The sequence below is a fragment of the Camelus ferus genome, chromosome 7 (genome assembly GCF_009834535.1).
Source record: "Camelus ferus isolate YT-003-E chromosome 7, BCGSAC_Cfer_1.0, whole genome shotgun sequence".
In the NCBI taxonomy this organism is placed as follows: domain Eukaryota; kingdom Metazoa; phylum Chordata; class Mammalia; order Artiodactyla; family Camelidae; genus Camelus; species Camelus ferus.
The window spans coordinates 72,221,765-72,239,874 of NC_045702.1; the positions used below are offsets into that span (position 1 = coordinate 72,221,765).

Consider the following 18,110-nt stretch of genomic DNA (forward strand, 5'->3'; position numbering starts at 1 on the left):
AATTAAAAGTGATGGTCATACAGACACTCACTGACTTGGGAGAAGAATGGATGAACACAATGAGGACTTCACACAAAGAGACAGAAACTGTAAGAAAGTACTAAGTGGAAGTCACAAAGTTGGAGAATACAATAATTGAACTGAAAAAATACAATAAAGCAGGGCAAATATCAGTGAACTCAAAGACAAAGGAGTAGAATTCACCCGGTCAGAGAAGAAAAAAAGAAAAAAGAAGGGAAAAAAGAGAAGATAGCTTAAGTGACTTAAGGGACAACATAAGTGGACTAACATTCCCATCATAGGGATCTCAGAAGGAGAAGGGGGAGCAAAAGGGGCAGAAAACTTATTTGAAGAAATAATGGATGAAAACTTCCCTAACCTGGGGAAGAAAACAGATATTCAGGTAGCCCACAGTCCGAAACAAGGTGAACCAAACAGAACCACATAGAAGACATATTATAATTAAGATGTCAAAATTTAAAGATAAGGAGAGAATCTTACAAGTAGCAAGAGAAAAACAACTTGTTATATATTAGGAAACCACTATAACACTATTTGCAGATTTTTCAGCAGAAAATTTGCAGACAACTGAAAGGGAGGGGCAAGATACATTAAAAGTACTGAAAGAAAAACCTTCCAACCAAGAATAAAGCAAAGTCATCATTCAGAATTGAAGGAGAGATGAAGTTCCCACATAAGTAAAAACTAGGAGTTCATCACTAAACCAGCCTTACGAGCAATGTTAACAGAAAAACAGCTAATTAGTAACAATAAAAACATTTTAAAGAATAAAATCTCACTAGTTAAGGTAAATAAATAGTAAAGGCAGTGGATTAGTTACTTACAAAGCTAGTATGAAAAAACAAACTGTAAATACAATAATTAGGAAAGGGATATACAAGATAAAAATGTAAAATGTGACATCAAAAACATAAAATTTGGGGGGGTAGAGTAAAAATGTAAAATGACAAAATCAATTATATGAAAATATTGTTTCTATATACTAATAATGAACTATGAAAAAAAATCCCATTTATGACTGCATTAAAAATAAAATACCTAGGAATAAATTTAACCAAGGAGGCTAAAGACCTATACACTGAAAATTATAAGACATTAATGAAAGAAATTGAAGACACAAATAAATGGAAAAATAGTCCATGCTCATGAAATGGAAGAATTAATATTGTTAAAATGTCCATACTACCCAAAGCAATTTATAGATTCAATGCAGTCCTTATCAAAATTCCAATGGCATTTTTTACCAAACTAGAACAAATAATTCTAAAATTTGTTTGTAACCACAAAAGACCTTAAATAGCCACAGCAATCTTGAAAGAGAACAAAGCTGTGGGTAACATGTTTCCTGATTTTGAAAGTAAAAGTACACAAAAGTAATGTAATCAATACTATGGTATTGCATAAAATCAGACAGATAGATCTAAGGAACAGACTAGACAACCAATAGAAAAAAAAAAATCTATATATGGTTAATTTACAACAAAGGAGTCAAGAATATACAACAGGAAAAGGAACTAAATGGTGTTGGGAAAACTGTACAGCCACATTTAAAACAATGAAACTGGATCACTGTCTTATACCATACACAAAAATTAACAAAAACAGATCAAAGAGTTGAGTGTAAAAATGTAAAACCTGAAACTGTAAAACTCCTAGAAGAAAACACAGGTGGTAAGCTCCTCAACATCAGCCTTGGTGATGATATTTTGGATTTGACACCAAAAGCAAAGGCAACAAAAGAGAAACTGAACAAGTGAGACTACATCAAACTAAGAAGCTTCTGCAGAGTAAAGGAAACCATGAACAAAATGAAAAGCAACCTACTGAATAAGAGAAAATATTTGCAAATCATCTATCAATGTCCAAAACATACAAAGAAATCACAGAACTCAAAAGGAAAAAAAAACTGATTAAAATATGGGCAGAAGACTTACATAGACATTTTTTCCAATGTCTATCTGACTAAAGGTACATGAAAAGATGCTATACATCACTAATTACCCTTCATACTTGTTAGCATGGCTATTATCAGAAAGACAAGAAATAATAAATGTTGTGAGAATGTGGCAGAAAAAGAGCCCTCGTACACTGTATCAAGCAAAGTATATGTTAGAAAAGGAAAGGGACATCATTCATTATACTCAGATATGATTTTTCATCTAAGAAACATAAGAGAAAGTATAGATTAATTACCAGAACTATTGAGAGAATTTACCATTACTGTTGAATTATTAAAACAGCAATTGCATTTTTTACAAAATATAGTTTAAAAACTAATATTTACAAAAGTTTCACAAATACAAAACATTTAGAAATAAATATAACAAGTTTTTAAGACCTCTATGAAAAAAATTAAATGTTCAAATACACTGAAAGACAGAGAGATAAGTCATGTTCATAGTTTGGAAGATGCAAATATTTTAAGGATGCCAACTGTCCCAAAATTACGGATTTAATACCATTAAAACTTACAAGATTTTGTTTGTTTGGTTTGGATTTTGAGAAGCTAAATTGTCCAATTCTCAAGCTTATGTAAAGTGACAAAGGGCCAAGTAGAGTTAAGATATTTCTGAGAAAGTATGAGTTAGGGGGACAGTATAAAATGCCAAGAAACAAGTCATGTTCACATGACAGAAGTGTCTTTGACAGAGAATACAGACTTGTGGTTGCCAGGGGGGTGGAGGGTGGAAGGGATAGACTGGGATTTCAAAATTGTAGAATAGACTACACTGTATAGCACAGGGAAATATACACAAAATGTTATGATAACTCACAGAGAAAAAAATGTGACAATGAGTGTGTATATGTCCATGAATGACTGAAAAATTGTGCTGAACACTGGAATTTGACACAACATTGTAAAGTGATTATAAATCAATAAAAAATGTTAAAAAAAAAGTGTCTTTGAGAATAATGCGGAAAGATGGAGTTTCAACAGTGATGGGATAATTGCTTTTCCATGCAATTGAGTTCTCACCTCAAATCATATGCAAATAAGTAAGTTCTAGGTCAAAAATGTCAAAAATATAAAAGTTTAGAGGACAACAGAGAATAAAAATTACAAACATTGGATAGTAAAAGACTGCTCATATTATACATCAGAAGAACAAATAATAAAAAGAACACTAAGAAACACAACCAACTTATAAGCTTCCATTTATCAAAAGACAAAGAAAGTATAGATATAAATGCTACAAGATATTGCATATGATAAAAATTATCACCAAGATAGATAAAGAACCTCTACAAATCAATAACAAAAACCAAGCAATATTTGGTAGATGCTATTTTTTGGCTCATTTCAACCTCCATTCTTGTCTCTATTTTTGTTTCTTTTTGTAACTTAGAGGATATTGAACTAAAAATCTATGTTTACTAGATTCTAGAGCAGCTACATTTTCTGGATGCCAAATGGGTCCTGCCAATTCACATGGAATTTCTTCAGCAGAGGCCTTTTTACTGTTCTTTTTGGCTGTTTTCCTCTGGCAAACCAAAAAGGTGGAAAAGTGCGTTTTTTTTTTCCTGCCGTGGTTACCCCTATCTTCCTCTCTCTCAGCCTCTCTGTTTCTGTCTCTGTCTCCCTCAAATTTACAAAGGTATATATTACATACCTTACTCACATATTTTAAGTATACAGTTCATTAACGTTGGGTAATTGTGCAGTTTTGTGAACATGATCACAATAAATTACAAAATATCTGCATTATCTCAAAAAATTTCCTTAGTCCCTTTTAAAATGAATTCCTTTCCGCAACTGCCAGACTCAGACAACACGGATTTGCTCTTTGTCATGATAGCTTTGCCTTTTCATAGGAATGGAATTATTAGTCAGTTAGATAGAAATGAGCACCAGGCAAGGGGAGAGGAAGGGGGAGGGAGCAACCCAGAAAATAACAGTGCTTGCACTCAGGATAAGCGGCTACAAAAAACTTTTCTCTCTAAATGAAGAGCAGCAAAGTCAGCTAGTATCCAACAATGCGGCTGCGCAGTAGAGAGAAGGACTCGGCTTAACTTGACCCAATGCTCATTATAATATAATTAACATTACAGTTTGAGCCCCCTCCAGTAGGTTCCCCTGTGTGCATCACGAGTAAAAACATGGGTAAAAGAGATGGGCGTACCCGAGCACAAGGAACAGGAGCTGTCAATCAGCCTGAACACTCAAAAGAACCTGAGCTGTGAGTCAATCAATCACAAATGCCCCCTAAGGCAGGACACAACAGAAAAAAACAAAGAAGCGGCGCCATTTTTTCCTCTCTTGGATTGGCCTGGTCTCAATGCTCTGCAGTGTACTATATCTTACTGCCTTTTCACTTTACCAATAAAATCTTATTTGTATCACGATTTCTGTCTCTCATTAAAAATTCATTTTTTTCCGGGTGAAGAACCTAGGTAACTTTTATTCCCCTTTTCCTGGTAATAGAATCATACAGGACATAGCCTTTTGTGTTTGACCTCTTTCCCTTAGCACATTGTTGAAACCCACACATGGTGTTCTGTGTATCAACAGCCTGTTTTCTTTTTGGCCTTGACACATCCTGCCATCACCAATCTAACCTTCCCTGGCCACCAAGCTCTTGTCGCCAGTGCTCGCGCTGGGCCTACACCACATCCCCTAGGAGGTAAAGTCGTCAGGACAGCGCCATACCTCCTTCCCGACTTCAGTCCGCCTCACAGGATCAACTAGCATCTGTTCACAGACAGGACACCACTGAGAAAATCCCAGAACGTAGGGGTGAGGCTGAAGCACTCGCCCCGGAACCACAGAGACTGAGAAGGACGTGCCCCTCCCCCCCCCCCCCCGGCCCAAAAATGCCTCCAGAGCACGCCACCCCTGACACCCGACAGTTTCTTGTGGGAAAACGAGAACCCAAAGTGGACTTTCAGCTTTCCCAGCATTGAGGGGGGTCTTGGGAGGCCCACTTGGTTCTTGCCTCAGAGATACCACTGGCGGAATCTGCACGGCTCCACTGCTGGGAATCAGAGACGGAGAACGGGGGCTTGCAGCAAGTAGCACTGAGACCTCGGCAGACGCGCCCCTACTTACCTGGCGCCGGAGCACAGATGTCAGCCAGTCGCTCTGCTGGTGGTCCTGTCTGGCCAGGGAACAGCACAGGCTGGCAATTCTGCCTGGTTTGGAGCTCTAGTCAAGGAACCCAACCAACTCATTCTACCACCCACACTTCAATCAGGAAGCAAATGCGCAGTCTCCGTTCCCGCCCATCCGGGAACCCCGGCCCGAGAACGTGCGCAGCCGCAGAGCACAGTTACCAGTGCTGACTGGTCTGAGAGGCAGGCCTGAGGCTCTGCCCAACTGTTAGTGTAGTTTCTGGCCTCGTGTAGCAGGGAGGCTGAATGGCGAACCTGGGCAGCCTCAGAATACAGCTCCATGGTATCCACTGAGCTACAGTCTACAAACCCGTCCAGCAGAGAAACCCAGCCTATACTCTGCCCCATTGCTAAACACAGCCAGCGGCCTTGCCCAGGCAAGAAGCTGCACCAGTGACCTGCACATCTTTCAAGTCTCTTCTCTATACAAACAACCTGAAAAGATAATTGGGAGCACAGGCTGTAAGTAACTCTGCTCACAAGATATGCAGAAAACGTGGGAGACTCATGAAGGATTGTTTCTCAATAGTAATCATACAGAAGAATCTCAAAATACATATGCTGAGTGAACGAGGCCAGACCAAACAAAAGATACATACTGTATCTTTACATTTGTATGAAATTACAGAAAAAGCAAACTAATATACAGAACCAGAAAGCAAGTGAATTGTTGCCTGGGATGAAGAAGGAGGGTAGGGAGGGGTTACAAAGAGGCACAGAGAAGCTTTTGGGGGTGAAGAATATTATGATTATCTTGATTTGGTAAGGCATTCACATTTTATACATATGTCAAAAAATAAAACTACTCTATAAATTAGCAGTTTATTGTATGTAAATTTTACCTCAATAGAACTGCAACAGCATAGACAGAAGTCATTCCCCTTCTCTTAATTCTTTCTACATATACCTGTCAACTCTAAAATTCTTTGAGTCTACTATCAAAATGCATATTGGACCGACACAGGAATCTGCTCATTGCTTGTACATTCAGTAAATTATCTCTCACTTAATACATGGATTTACAAAACATTTGAATTTTTAATAGGCAAGGAGGCTGAGAACTTAATGAAATTAGAGGTGATAATTCATGATGGAATTTCTGAATTCTAATCTGCATTTACCTAAAATAAGTTTCTTAGGTTCCTTTGCCCCTGTGTCAGTTTAAACTCTGTAAACTGTCTTTGGGAAATTCAAGAAAGAAGCTAGTCTTGAGGGAGGTAATGGAAGCATACTTGAGGAACACACTTAATAGCATTAAAGTAGGTAAAGTTAATTTTAGAATTGCATAGTACTTTAGAGATTAAGTCCAAAGCCCTCATTTCACAGGTTAGGAAAGTGACACCCAGAAAACTGATATTTGCTGGAAGGGAAAGTAACTTTGGTAATGATGGAGTTTGGATTAGAGCTCAGAAGTCCTGATTCCTAGTTCAGTATTCTTTCCAATATCCAAAATTTCTACTCTTAGTAATAGTAAGATTTATTTCTTCGGTTTTAGGAATGCATTCTTCTGTATTCCTCCCTAAATTGAAAACAAGGCAATTAAGTAGTCTGAAAAAAAAATCCCTCATATATTATTTCAGAAAATCAATACAGGCAGTGTACAGAACAACTTATTTTTCTACCCAAATTGCAACTGAGATCGATATCTTTTCATAGTAGCTTGTTTACTTCTGTGAGCAAAGTGAGCATGATTAAAGTGAACCTAAAAAGAAGTTAGTTATTAAGTTGTTAACTTGTCTTCCAATCTTTTTTTTAATGTTTTCTTAACAATTTTTTAAGAAGCATCACTGACTCTTTCACAACCTACACAATTTCTCTTGCAGGATTGCCCAATAGTATATGTACACACACACATGTAAGAGTTAGAAACACTTGGATTTTGATAGCTCTACACAATCCTTACATGTTAAGCAGGAAAACCATTTATTGGAAGCCTTTAGTTTGGCATGCTTTTTCTTAAACCAACAAGCACTACAGCGTTAAGTGGACCTAAACAGATGGAGCAGATGGAGCAGCAACAGAGCATTAAGGGAAAGCAGGAGAGGAAGGCCAAAGAGTCCTGGAGGCAACAAACAAACGCTGATGACTATTTTTGGCTTGCAGCCCTTTATTATATTTTTATCGACTTTACTTTCCACTTCTAACTTGGAACTCAGCTCAGGATTTCGTCAGAAACTACCAACATAGGTTAAGAAGTCACCTTTCCCTTATTAAGGAAGCCTAATTGTTTTACACTCTAAAGACAGAAGAGCCATGAGCAAGAGCATTCAGCTTGTTAAGGGTTTTAAGAACAGGTTTTAGGGATCCACAGAAGATGGCACGTTCCTTATTATGTGGAGAATCCTGAAGTACACCATCTGCTCCTCTCCCTATAACCGTAGGTGTCTTATGTCTGGAACCTGTTCCTTTATAAACTGTCTCATCTTCTTAGCCATTTATTTGTCTTAAAACTGGGGAAAACATTTGCATGTGGGAATAAAAATCTGGACACACTAATATTTGCTGTCATTTCATCACTTTGCAGAATACCAGGGACAAACACACGAATCTCAGATATAAACGAAATCCACAGGGAGAGGATTGTTCTGATGTTAAAAATGTGCATATTATTTTGTATTGAATTACTTGATTACTTCAAAATAATTTCAAAAATTATTTATCATGGCATAAACAAATGCTATTTATTTGGGTTCTGTTCATTTCTGCTTTATTTTTTAGGTGATGAAAAACTTTGCCAAGATATTTATTAGAATCATAGTCCAGTCTGTATTTCCTTTAATGTTCAAAAATTATTACCATGATTAATTTTTTAATCAAATTGGTTCCACCACGATATACTAGGAATTAGAAATTTCAGATTTTGTTGCATTGTTGGCAATGATGCTGTGAGTCTGAGCTGTAAATTTTCATCTGTGCTCAATAGTTAATAGTCTTTATTTCCACTTTTGCTGCATTGAAGTGTATTTTGGTTTGATGGTACATTGCCCATGAAGTACCTTGGCCAGTTAAAAAATGCAAAATGAGGATGACTGAGTGCCCTCTGAGAATGATGACTAAGAGTGAGAATAGGAAAATTCTAAGATTTCAGGACAGACTTATTGACTCAAACAGTTCTGAAAAGGAAGACCTTATATATGTAGAGAAATTTAATAATTGCTAAGCTTGTGGTGACCAAAAAAGCCTACAATACTACTAATAAAAATCTTAACAGAAACATAATTTATTTCTCTGAATCAATTTCTACAGAAAGTGTTAGCTCTTTAATAGTGGTTAGTTTACCAGATTGTCCATTCGGCTCACTGTGACATTTCCAAGGACCAGAAAAAGCGAAGGAATGGGGCAGAGACCAGGTAATATTTGAAGCCAGCATTTTCAGAGAGCTGGCTGGATATCACAATATTTGCCTGTACATCTAGAATGACTATTTGGAGGGAAGCAGAAACAAAATCAAAAAACAAACACACACATACACATAAAAGATGTTTAGGGACACAAAGAGCTAAGTTTATAGGTAAAAGCAATATTGTAGAGTGCAGAGGGCAAGGATTTCATAATCTTGAGATTGAAGCCAGCTGTGTCACTTATAAAGTGACATTAAGGAGCTTTGTATTTATGTAAATACATAGGTGTTAGCTACTATCATCATTTTCCTTAAGAGGCTCTGCCTTTTAGCTAATGAAATATATTTATTTTGGATTAAAATAATAGCTGACATGAAATTAATTTGTAAGTCAAAACCTGGTTTTTATTTCTAATCTACTGAAATGGTAGATGGATCCAAGTTTGAACATAAGCTAACAAAGAATGCATAATAATGTTAAAATGCCTTGATCATTTCAATTCATTAAGCAAAATGCAGTTTTTTCAACACCAATATGTACTTGGCATCATCACAGGGAAAGAACAATTCTACTTCTACATCTTATTCCAATTGGAAATAATCACTGCAAATAAAGATGCCTCTTTACATGCAGATGAGGCATTTATTTAAAGCCTTGTTCATTAAACATGTCATTGATAGAAAAATTTCTCCTAGTATAGGTTTTCTTTATATAAAAGATTGTAAAATCTTTTGATTCTGTTCTGTTCATTAATTGTGGCTAATTTACCATTCGGACTACTTTCACTTTCTGGAAACAAAAATAAATGTTTCCCTATAACAATTTAAATCACAGAATAAAAGCTTAGTTGGCAATGTCAATTCCTGCAGAATTTTCCCTTTTAGCATACTTTAGACATTCTAAAATTAAATTCTTCCAGGCCGTTACACAACGATGCCACTAAGTACAAAAAGGAGATTACACTCAGTATTATCATGGTGTTTCCGGGGGCTCAGAAGTCATGTCATGCCTGGTTTATTGCACACATTAATTCAAGATTGTTTTACTCACATGGGATGCTCATTCTCTTAACATTCAGCTGTTCCTTACTCAGCTGTAACACCACACTGACCAAGCCAATGCACTCTTCATTAGTGCTTTATAAGATCCTAAATATCAAAGCTACATCTACCACAAATTAGTAAAAATTATTAATTTTATCAACAAGAATTATTTGGTTTATTAAGTAAATATTTAATACATACTGTGGGTCAGCACTTTTTAAGTGCTGGGAGCTGGGTATTAGAGTTATGAAGAGGAATTAAACACTGACCTTACCCTTAAAGTTTTAAAGTTATTTTGTTTGCTGGTTTGCTTTTAGAGGCTAGTGGTCAGGAAGCACATCTTTACAATACAGTTTGGTAGGAGCTAAAGGAATGCCTTGCTCAAGAGTACTAGGTGGCAAAATATTGGGGTGGCAGAGGCTGCCTCAAGGGAGAAGTAGGGTCAAGAAGTATGCATACTTACAATATGTAAGTATTGTCTTACAACCACCATTCTACTCACTGCTTTCATGAGTCTGACTTTTAGATTCCACGTATAGGCTAGGGGGTGAGGGAAAAGGGGAGATACTGGTCAAAGGGTACGAAGTTTTAGTTATGCAGGATGAATAAATTCTCGAGATCTAGTATATAGCAGGATGACTAGAGTTAATAATCTTGTATTGTCACCACCAAAGCAACAACAACAATAAAAGGGTAGCTATGTAAGGTGATGTATAATGTAATTAGCTTGATTGTGGTGGTCACTTCACAATGTATAAATATATCAAAACATCACATTGTAAGCGGGAGGGTAGCTAGAGCGCATGCTTAGCACACACAAGGTCCTGGGTTCAATCCCCAGTACCTCCTCTAAAGATAAATAAGTAAACCTAACAACCTAGCCCCCCTAAAAAATTAAAAAAAAAAAAAAAAAAAAAACCCCATCACATTGTATACATTAAATGTATATAATTTTGTTTGTCAATTATTCTTTAATAAAGCTGAAAAAATTAAAGTCTTAAAATGAAAACAAGGACTTCTCACAAAGTACTTCAAAAAATCTACATTTTGCAGATGAAAACAATTGAGACACAGCGAAATTAAGAAACTTTCTCAAGTGCACACAATCAGTAAAGAGCAGATTCCCTGTGCCAACCCATTCTGCAAAACCTGCACATACATTTTTCTGTTGAACACTCAGCAGTGTCTTTGAGAAACAAAAGATCCCTACAGTCTCAAGTCGAATTAGATCAAAGCAGTGGAGGAGTACTGAAAAACTTCTTACTTGTACATTCCTTGTGGTCTTGTAATTAACACACTGGCTCCTCTTCATTATTTGGAGAATGTAGCCAATGTGCTAAGAGGACAAAGTGGAGCATAACAGGGAGAAGCTGAGCTTTTTGCTCCTTTATTTGTTTGTGTATGCTGCTTCTGTTGTTTTTAATGATTATTGATCAAAAAAAGTGAATTTATGGCCAGAGAGATTATAAGCATCAATAAAAAGCTTAATCCTGAGACAGATTTAGGTCCTACCTTACTCCAACTCTGTTAAAATAAACAAAAATTATTCTGAACTGTTCTAAAAGAATTGTGATACCAATATATTTTTCTTCCAGCATATTCGACAGGCAGGTCAGATGCATAAGAAAACAAGAGTATGGGCTGATACATTTTATACTAATTTATAAGATTTATTAAATGCCATGGGCACTAACATTATTAAGGGAAATAAAAAGTACTGAAATGAAACCCTTTTGTTGAAGGAGAGAAAAGAAATAGCTCTTCAAAGTACAATTTAGAATCCTTATTTATTAAATCAATAAAACAAATGGAAAATAAGCAGTAGTGTATATTCATTAATTCTATGGAACAAATGACACATTGAGGTTTATATTAAAGTCTAATTTAAGGATAAAAAATTGTTCTTGCCCTACATGAAAGGTTTATTTTAAACTATAACTTATTCTAATGATATTTGATATTTTTAAAGTTGAGGGTTTGGTACTTTAAAAAAAAATTCTGCATCAAGCGCATGGAAAACCCATGTGAAACTAGTTACAGTTAGATGGCACGCGGCACTATGCCTGAGGAATATTTGCCTTTCTCAGCTACTGGCTTAGGCACATTACATACCTTCTTCCTCGAAGGTGTGACATCCTCCGTTTTCTCCCATGCTGTCTCTTGTTTTGAGATGGCATATCAGGTGACCTGTCGTTAAAGAGAAGGCTTGAGATCTTCACTCTCTTTTTGTGTTCTAGGATAACATGAGTATCATCAATCTGCAAGATAACAATGTGGATTTTTAAATAAGTTATTATCATACAATTTAAAATCTACTTCCAGGATAAGACCTCATTTGATCCAATACCCTCAGTTTACAGAAGAAGAAACTGGGATCCAGAGGGAAAAAAAATTATTTGTCCCAAATTATAAAGCCAGCTATGGGTAGAAGCAGGATTAGATTGGAAATCCTGAGCTTTCTACTCCAAGGTGACTTTCCTGAATTAATTCTGTTTTATTTTACTTGTCATTTATTTTCAGAATATAAAAATTTGACATGAAAATAAATCATCCAATAACAGTGTGCAAATAAGTACATAATGGATTAAAAATACTTTTGTATATTTGTCATATGTCTACCGCACCTGCCCACTAGTTAAGCGGAATATTTATGAGGGAAAATGTACCTGATGCTCTGGAGTATTCTTATTCTTTCTGAGTTTACAAATTAAATGACTTAATAATAATCTAAAAGTGTATCATTAAATGCTAAAACATGTGCACTACACTTAGATGGTTAATGCTGTGAGATCTTAGGATATGCTACCAATCAAGAGTTTAGTTCTTCAAGGAAAGTTTCCTCAAAAACAAGACGTTCTCAGAGTGTAGCTTCTGGGCCAGCAACATCAGTATTATCTTTGACTTAGAAATGTTAATATCATGTCCCACCTGAAATCCACTGAGTCAGAAGGTCTGTGGGTGGAGCCCAGCACTCTGTGTTTGAACCAGTCCCCAGGGGACTCTGATGTACACTCAAGTCTGAGAATGACTGATTAGTAGATGAGGTTTGAGTCACATTTTTGAGAAGACCATGGATTAGAGATCCTCTGGCAATTACTTAAGGCAGAAAAATCATCTTTTTAGAGAATACATTTCCTTTATTCACTACTGTCACTATCATTTAGGACAATATCCAGGGACAGATGTGTTTAGAATTATCAGCAATGACACTCTCCAATAAATATAAGTAGAAAATGTAGTATTTAGTTTGGGGAAAAAATAAAAATAAATTTTAAAAATTTAAGTGTTTTTGCTTTTGAAACTTTTACTTTGAAAGAACTATTTCAGATTTGAAGTATTCTATGTTAAATATAAATTATATAGGAGTGTGGATCTCATTCAAAACTCAGTTAACTATTCTTTCTTCTTTATGCTCTAAAATATTCACGTAAGAGAAAGAGTTTACAAAAGAATTTTCCAAAATATACAAAATAATACCCTTATAGAGCTATTCAGGGAACAGTAAAGATTCATTATAATTTTTCTGCACGTTTTACATCAACGTTTATAGAATTACACAGTAATTTTTTCAACCCCTGATATTTCTGAAATAATAAAATCTACTCATCTTTGGCATATATTATATTTACCATAGTATATTTATTAAGGTGACATAAAGACTAATCTACCTTAGGAAGATTTAAAAAATATTTCAAGTTAACTAGAAAATTTAATATACTGGAACACTGTGTTAGGAAGGAAGGGATGTAAAATATAGTATGCATTATGAATTTCAATGCTTTCTAATAGTTTTTCTATTTATATTCACATGAGTAGCCGCATCATAGTACTTTTAACAGTTGGAGTGCATAAAAGGCAATTAGCTCTTCCCAGAGTGAGATGAACCATATGTTTGAGTTAATTAGTTCTCTTTGTTCCTGAAATGTTTTTCCTAACTCCTTTGTCATAGTTCTGTCACACTCCACTCCTTCTCCCACTCCTTACAGCCCTTCACACAGCTGAAGAAACATATTTTAATGAAATCCAGCTTAAATACCACATTGAAAATGGCCTCTCTCTAAAAAAATTAAACCTAATTATTTACAAAGTTGCTATTATGTAGTTTTTGGTTAGATGTAAACATTAAAGAATATTAACAGTGTTACAATTTGATTAGGCAATAGTACACTTTCCAAATTATATATTTGCAGGTATATAAATTGAAAAGTTTCAAAAAGTTAAAAATGGAAATGCTTATTAAACCAAACCATTTTCTTTCTGATAAACAATATTAAGTGGCAATCTATGATACTTTAATTAAATCCACTGAATAGCTTAAAATTATGAGACAATCTTATGAATGAATCTAGGTTTGCAAAGTCTCACCTGAAAAAAATGTGAAGAAGGACCCAGACTTCCAAATCATTCCCTTTCCTCCAATCTCTTGCTTTGAGACTTTGGGGAAGTGAGTTCCATTTTGAGCTTCAGTTTCATCTGTAGCATGAGAGAATGACAGTAACCCCCTCATTATATGGCTATGGTGAATAAAGGCAACTATGCCTGTAACACACATAATAGGATGCCTAGTACAATATGTTTCTATAAATGTCAGCTACTGCTTTAATTACCTAATTAATAGAAGGTTAATTTCAAGTTTAAGGAAAGGTTCTAATGGTCAGGAAGCATTTGGTTGTCACAACTGGATGGGGCAAACATCCCACAACAAAGAATTATTTGGCTCCAAATGTCAACAGGGTTGAAACTGAGTAAACTTGTAGTGTAAAATGACTTGATATTGAGCTCTGCACTTTGTTTTTGGAAAGCTCTTTTTGAGTTAAGTAATACATGGTTCAAATACTGGTAACTGAATTCCAATAAGAATAATTCTGTTGAACAACTTATTATATAACATATCAGTTATTTTTGATATTTTAGGTAAACTGCTGAAGAAAAAAAATCAATCATCTAATGCCTTGAAGGGTTTTATTACATTATCATTTAAAATTTAAATTTTTATTCTACTGTTTAGGACAGACAGGTTCTAATCTGTGTATTTCATTTTTAAATGTCGCTTTTTACATTGCAATGTAAGAAAAAGTAAGTTCCTTCTCTACTAAAACTCTTGAATTGTATCTTTTCTCACCCAGAGCAGAGCAGGGAAGTGGAAGGTGCCTACAATGACCTACCCTTCCATGTCTTTTACCACTTTTTCCCTCCCTCCCTCTGCTCCAGCCACACTGCCTCCCAGTAGTTGCTATTATTTGAATACTCCACCCAAGTTGGGCATCAGGAAGTTTGCCCTTGTTCTTTCCTTTTCTCCTCACACTCTCCCTCCTGACACAATTCACTTCCTACTCTCTTTACATGTGTATTACCTTTTCAGTGAAGCCCCTCCCAAACCATTTATGAAAACTGCAATTCCAAATGCACGATCTATCTTGCTTTTTCCCCACCAGCAACCCCAATCCTGATTTAGTGCCTTATTTTCCTGTAGCAATCATTATCATCTGACATATTATGTATTTTACTTATTAATATATTTATTTTTTTCCCTTACAGTAGAAGGTAAATTGTTTGGGGTAGCAATTTTTTTTTTCTGCCTTTATCATTGTTTTTTTACTGGTCCTGAGAATAATGTTCGGCACATTGCAGAAGAAAAGGGAATCACTGTAAGGGAATGCAAAGGACGATGTCTGTAATACAATCATTTTCCTGCAAAAAAGAACTGCATTGTTGAACCCTGTTATTCCTTCCTCAAGAGCAGCACAGTCAATAGAAATTCAATCTGAAACACACAGTTTGTCATCGTCTACTAACATTTGAAAAGATAAAAAGAAAAAAGATGGAATTAATTATAAGACATATAACCATATTTTTAACCTAGTATGTCTATAGTTCATCTTCTCTGTTTTCACACCTGCAAATATCTCAGTTTAGACTAGTCACATTTCAGGTGTTCAATAGACACATGTGGTTAGTGGCTCCACACTGGACAGTGTAGCTCTAGAACAAGAGGTAAACATTATTCAATAGATCTAAGCTTACGTACACAGGTAGAGAAAATGATACCGTTACATTCTGATAAACTTTATATGTGTGTTTGCATAAATATATTAAACTATTTTTTAATTAATGAGATTTATGTAGTAGTATAATTTTTATTAATTAGAAAGATATATTCCAGAATTTACATATGTTAACAGATTTTGGAATTGAAGAGTCAGACTTTAAAATTATTTGCTCTAGCCCTAGGTCTGAAGAATAGATTCCTTCATTATATTCATATTAATATCATTGAACATCTATTTGAAAATCACTAGTGATAGCCTTACATAAAACCATCTTTCCATGTCAATTGTAGATATTTCTGTAGGTAAGCAAAGTCTTACATATATTAAGCCAAAATCTAATTTGTAGTTTCATCAAATAGCTCTCATTAGTTTCCTCTGAAGCTGAGTGGAGAGAGTGAATATTTTTTCCTGTAAAAATTGTTAGAGTACTTTAGTATTGAACACAATGACCTACGTCTCCTCTTCTGTTTAAATAGACTTAAGTCTTTTGAACAATTTCTCTTATGTTATGTTGTCCCCCAACTTCACTTTTCTCATCTCTCTCTTCTGGATATGCTTGAGTTTGCTGATGTTCCTTTTAAAATTGTAGGAACTAGAATAAGACAAATAATTCAAGATCTCACTCTAATATCCTTTTCTGGTTTTACCATCAAATTCAGCCTATATTCCATCCATTAGTTCAGCAGTTCTCTTGCCTGCATCCTCGACACTCTTGTCCCTTTGTTCTTTCACCCTAACCAGGTTAACACTCTCCACCACTAATCAGATCTATCTAATTGTTGACCAACTTTCTGGGGTCAAGCTGCCAAATACTACTGGGTACAAGACGGCATCCATCAATGATACTGGTGGGCACTATGATACCACAATTTCAAATATCAGCTGGGTACTCAGGTTGTCTTATGATCCTCCAGTTCTTCAGTAAGTATCCTTTCTACTTCCCCTCACTCTCTATTCCAATCTGTAAAAAGATTTCGGAGGCATAGAGCCAAACCCAACATGTTCCACTACCAGTTTATATCACTTCCTAATTCTTAAAGAATATAAAGGCAACCATGTACACATTTCTCATCCAACTACAGTATAGCTTTTCCCAGTTGAAATTACGTAGAAAAAGAAAAGTAAGTATTAGCATTTCTGAAAGCCACATTCCATTGCTGACATGTTGAACTTAACTTCAGTTTTCCGTATGTGTAGTTATTAATCAATATATGAACTTATTCTTTAAAACTCCATTGATATCTAGGAAATTGTACTGTATTTAACCTATTATTCATGTCTTTTAATGTATTTTTAAACTCTAATTTCAATTCAGTCTTGTTTATATCCTTTCCACCTTCTTGTAATCTGGAAATGGGATGATTATGTCTGGCAAGCCTTTCTTACATTATAAACAATATTGGGTAAATGAGATAGTGCTGTTAAAATGTCACTAGAACTCCTTTTGGGGGTCAACCAAAAGGCAACCTGGTGGAATGAATGACATCTTAAATTTTGGAAAATTGAATTTTATAATGGAAAATCATTAATTGAAAGTAGAAATGAAAATTAATTAAAGACATCCTATGTTATGTTCCAAAATTTTAAATGTCAAGAAAGGACAATTGATTGCTGATATATTTTACTTAAGTGAAATATTTGAAGCTATATCTAAAAGTTTTAGCAATTTTCTTATTGAAAGAAAAAAATGTTCACTGAAATGTTCTGATCAAATTTACTTTTCCATAGAATCGCTTACACTGCTATTTTCTGCTTTTGAAAATGCATGTGCATTTTCATAATTTTGCAATAGAAATAGAAATGATAATTTTAGGCATTTATTGATAGAGAAAGATAATCAGTAATGGCTCACTAGGAGTATAATTTATACAGACACAAATATTTTAAAGTACTATTACATAAACATGAATTTGATGCCTCCAGTTACAAAAAGATGGAAAATTATACATTTCAGTGACATATGTTTGTATTTATGTATAAATACAATGATGTATATATTTATGTATTCACATTTAGTCTTTTGTGGATTTGATATTTTTCATCATTTTAAGAATAATTTCCTTTTGACAGATGTATTCATTTATCTTTACCTAATTAGATTATCATTAGGCAAGAGGCCATCACAGTTCCTAGAACATATATACCTATTGAATGGGAGAGACAATATTTCAAGAGGGAAAACAGGGTAACTGCTTGGTTTGTAATCAATACTATGCCATAAGCATAATTTTTATGCTAATACTTAAGTTAATTGATTAAGCAGTCACAAAATATTCCATGATTGACAAAAGGCCTTCAGAGAAAATATTGGAATAATGTTTTCAAGGGAGTGGATCTAACTACCTCATGTCTATTGCCCTAGTAATGTTCGTGTGTTGTGTAACAGCAAATGACTCCAAAGACTGTGGATAGACAAAGGAATTCTCAAGTGTCCCTGCCCAGTGCTCTGTTGGGTGATTTGTCATCTTTGACTGCTTAACATGCATGTACCTATTCATGCATATTCACTGCAAAATCAGCATATAACCATAATACCTTTGGTATTA

General features: G+C 35.0%; 1 long non-coding RNA gene across 1 annotated transcript in view; it reads right to left on the minus strand.

The window, feature by feature from the left end:
• LOC116665020 overlaps positions 1–14,201 on the minus strand; it is a 33,056-nt gene extending 18,855 nt beyond the window's left edge. The window contains exons 1-2 of the long non-coding RNA XR_004321601.1: positions 13,880–14,201; positions 11,627–11,772 (exon numbers count right to left, since the gene is read on the minus strand). This is a non-coding gene — a long non-coding RNA (uncharacterized LOC116665020). The remainder of the gene's footprint in view (positions 1–11,626; positions 11,773–13,879) is intronic.
• Positions 14,202–18,110: the final 3,909 nt, after the last annotated feature.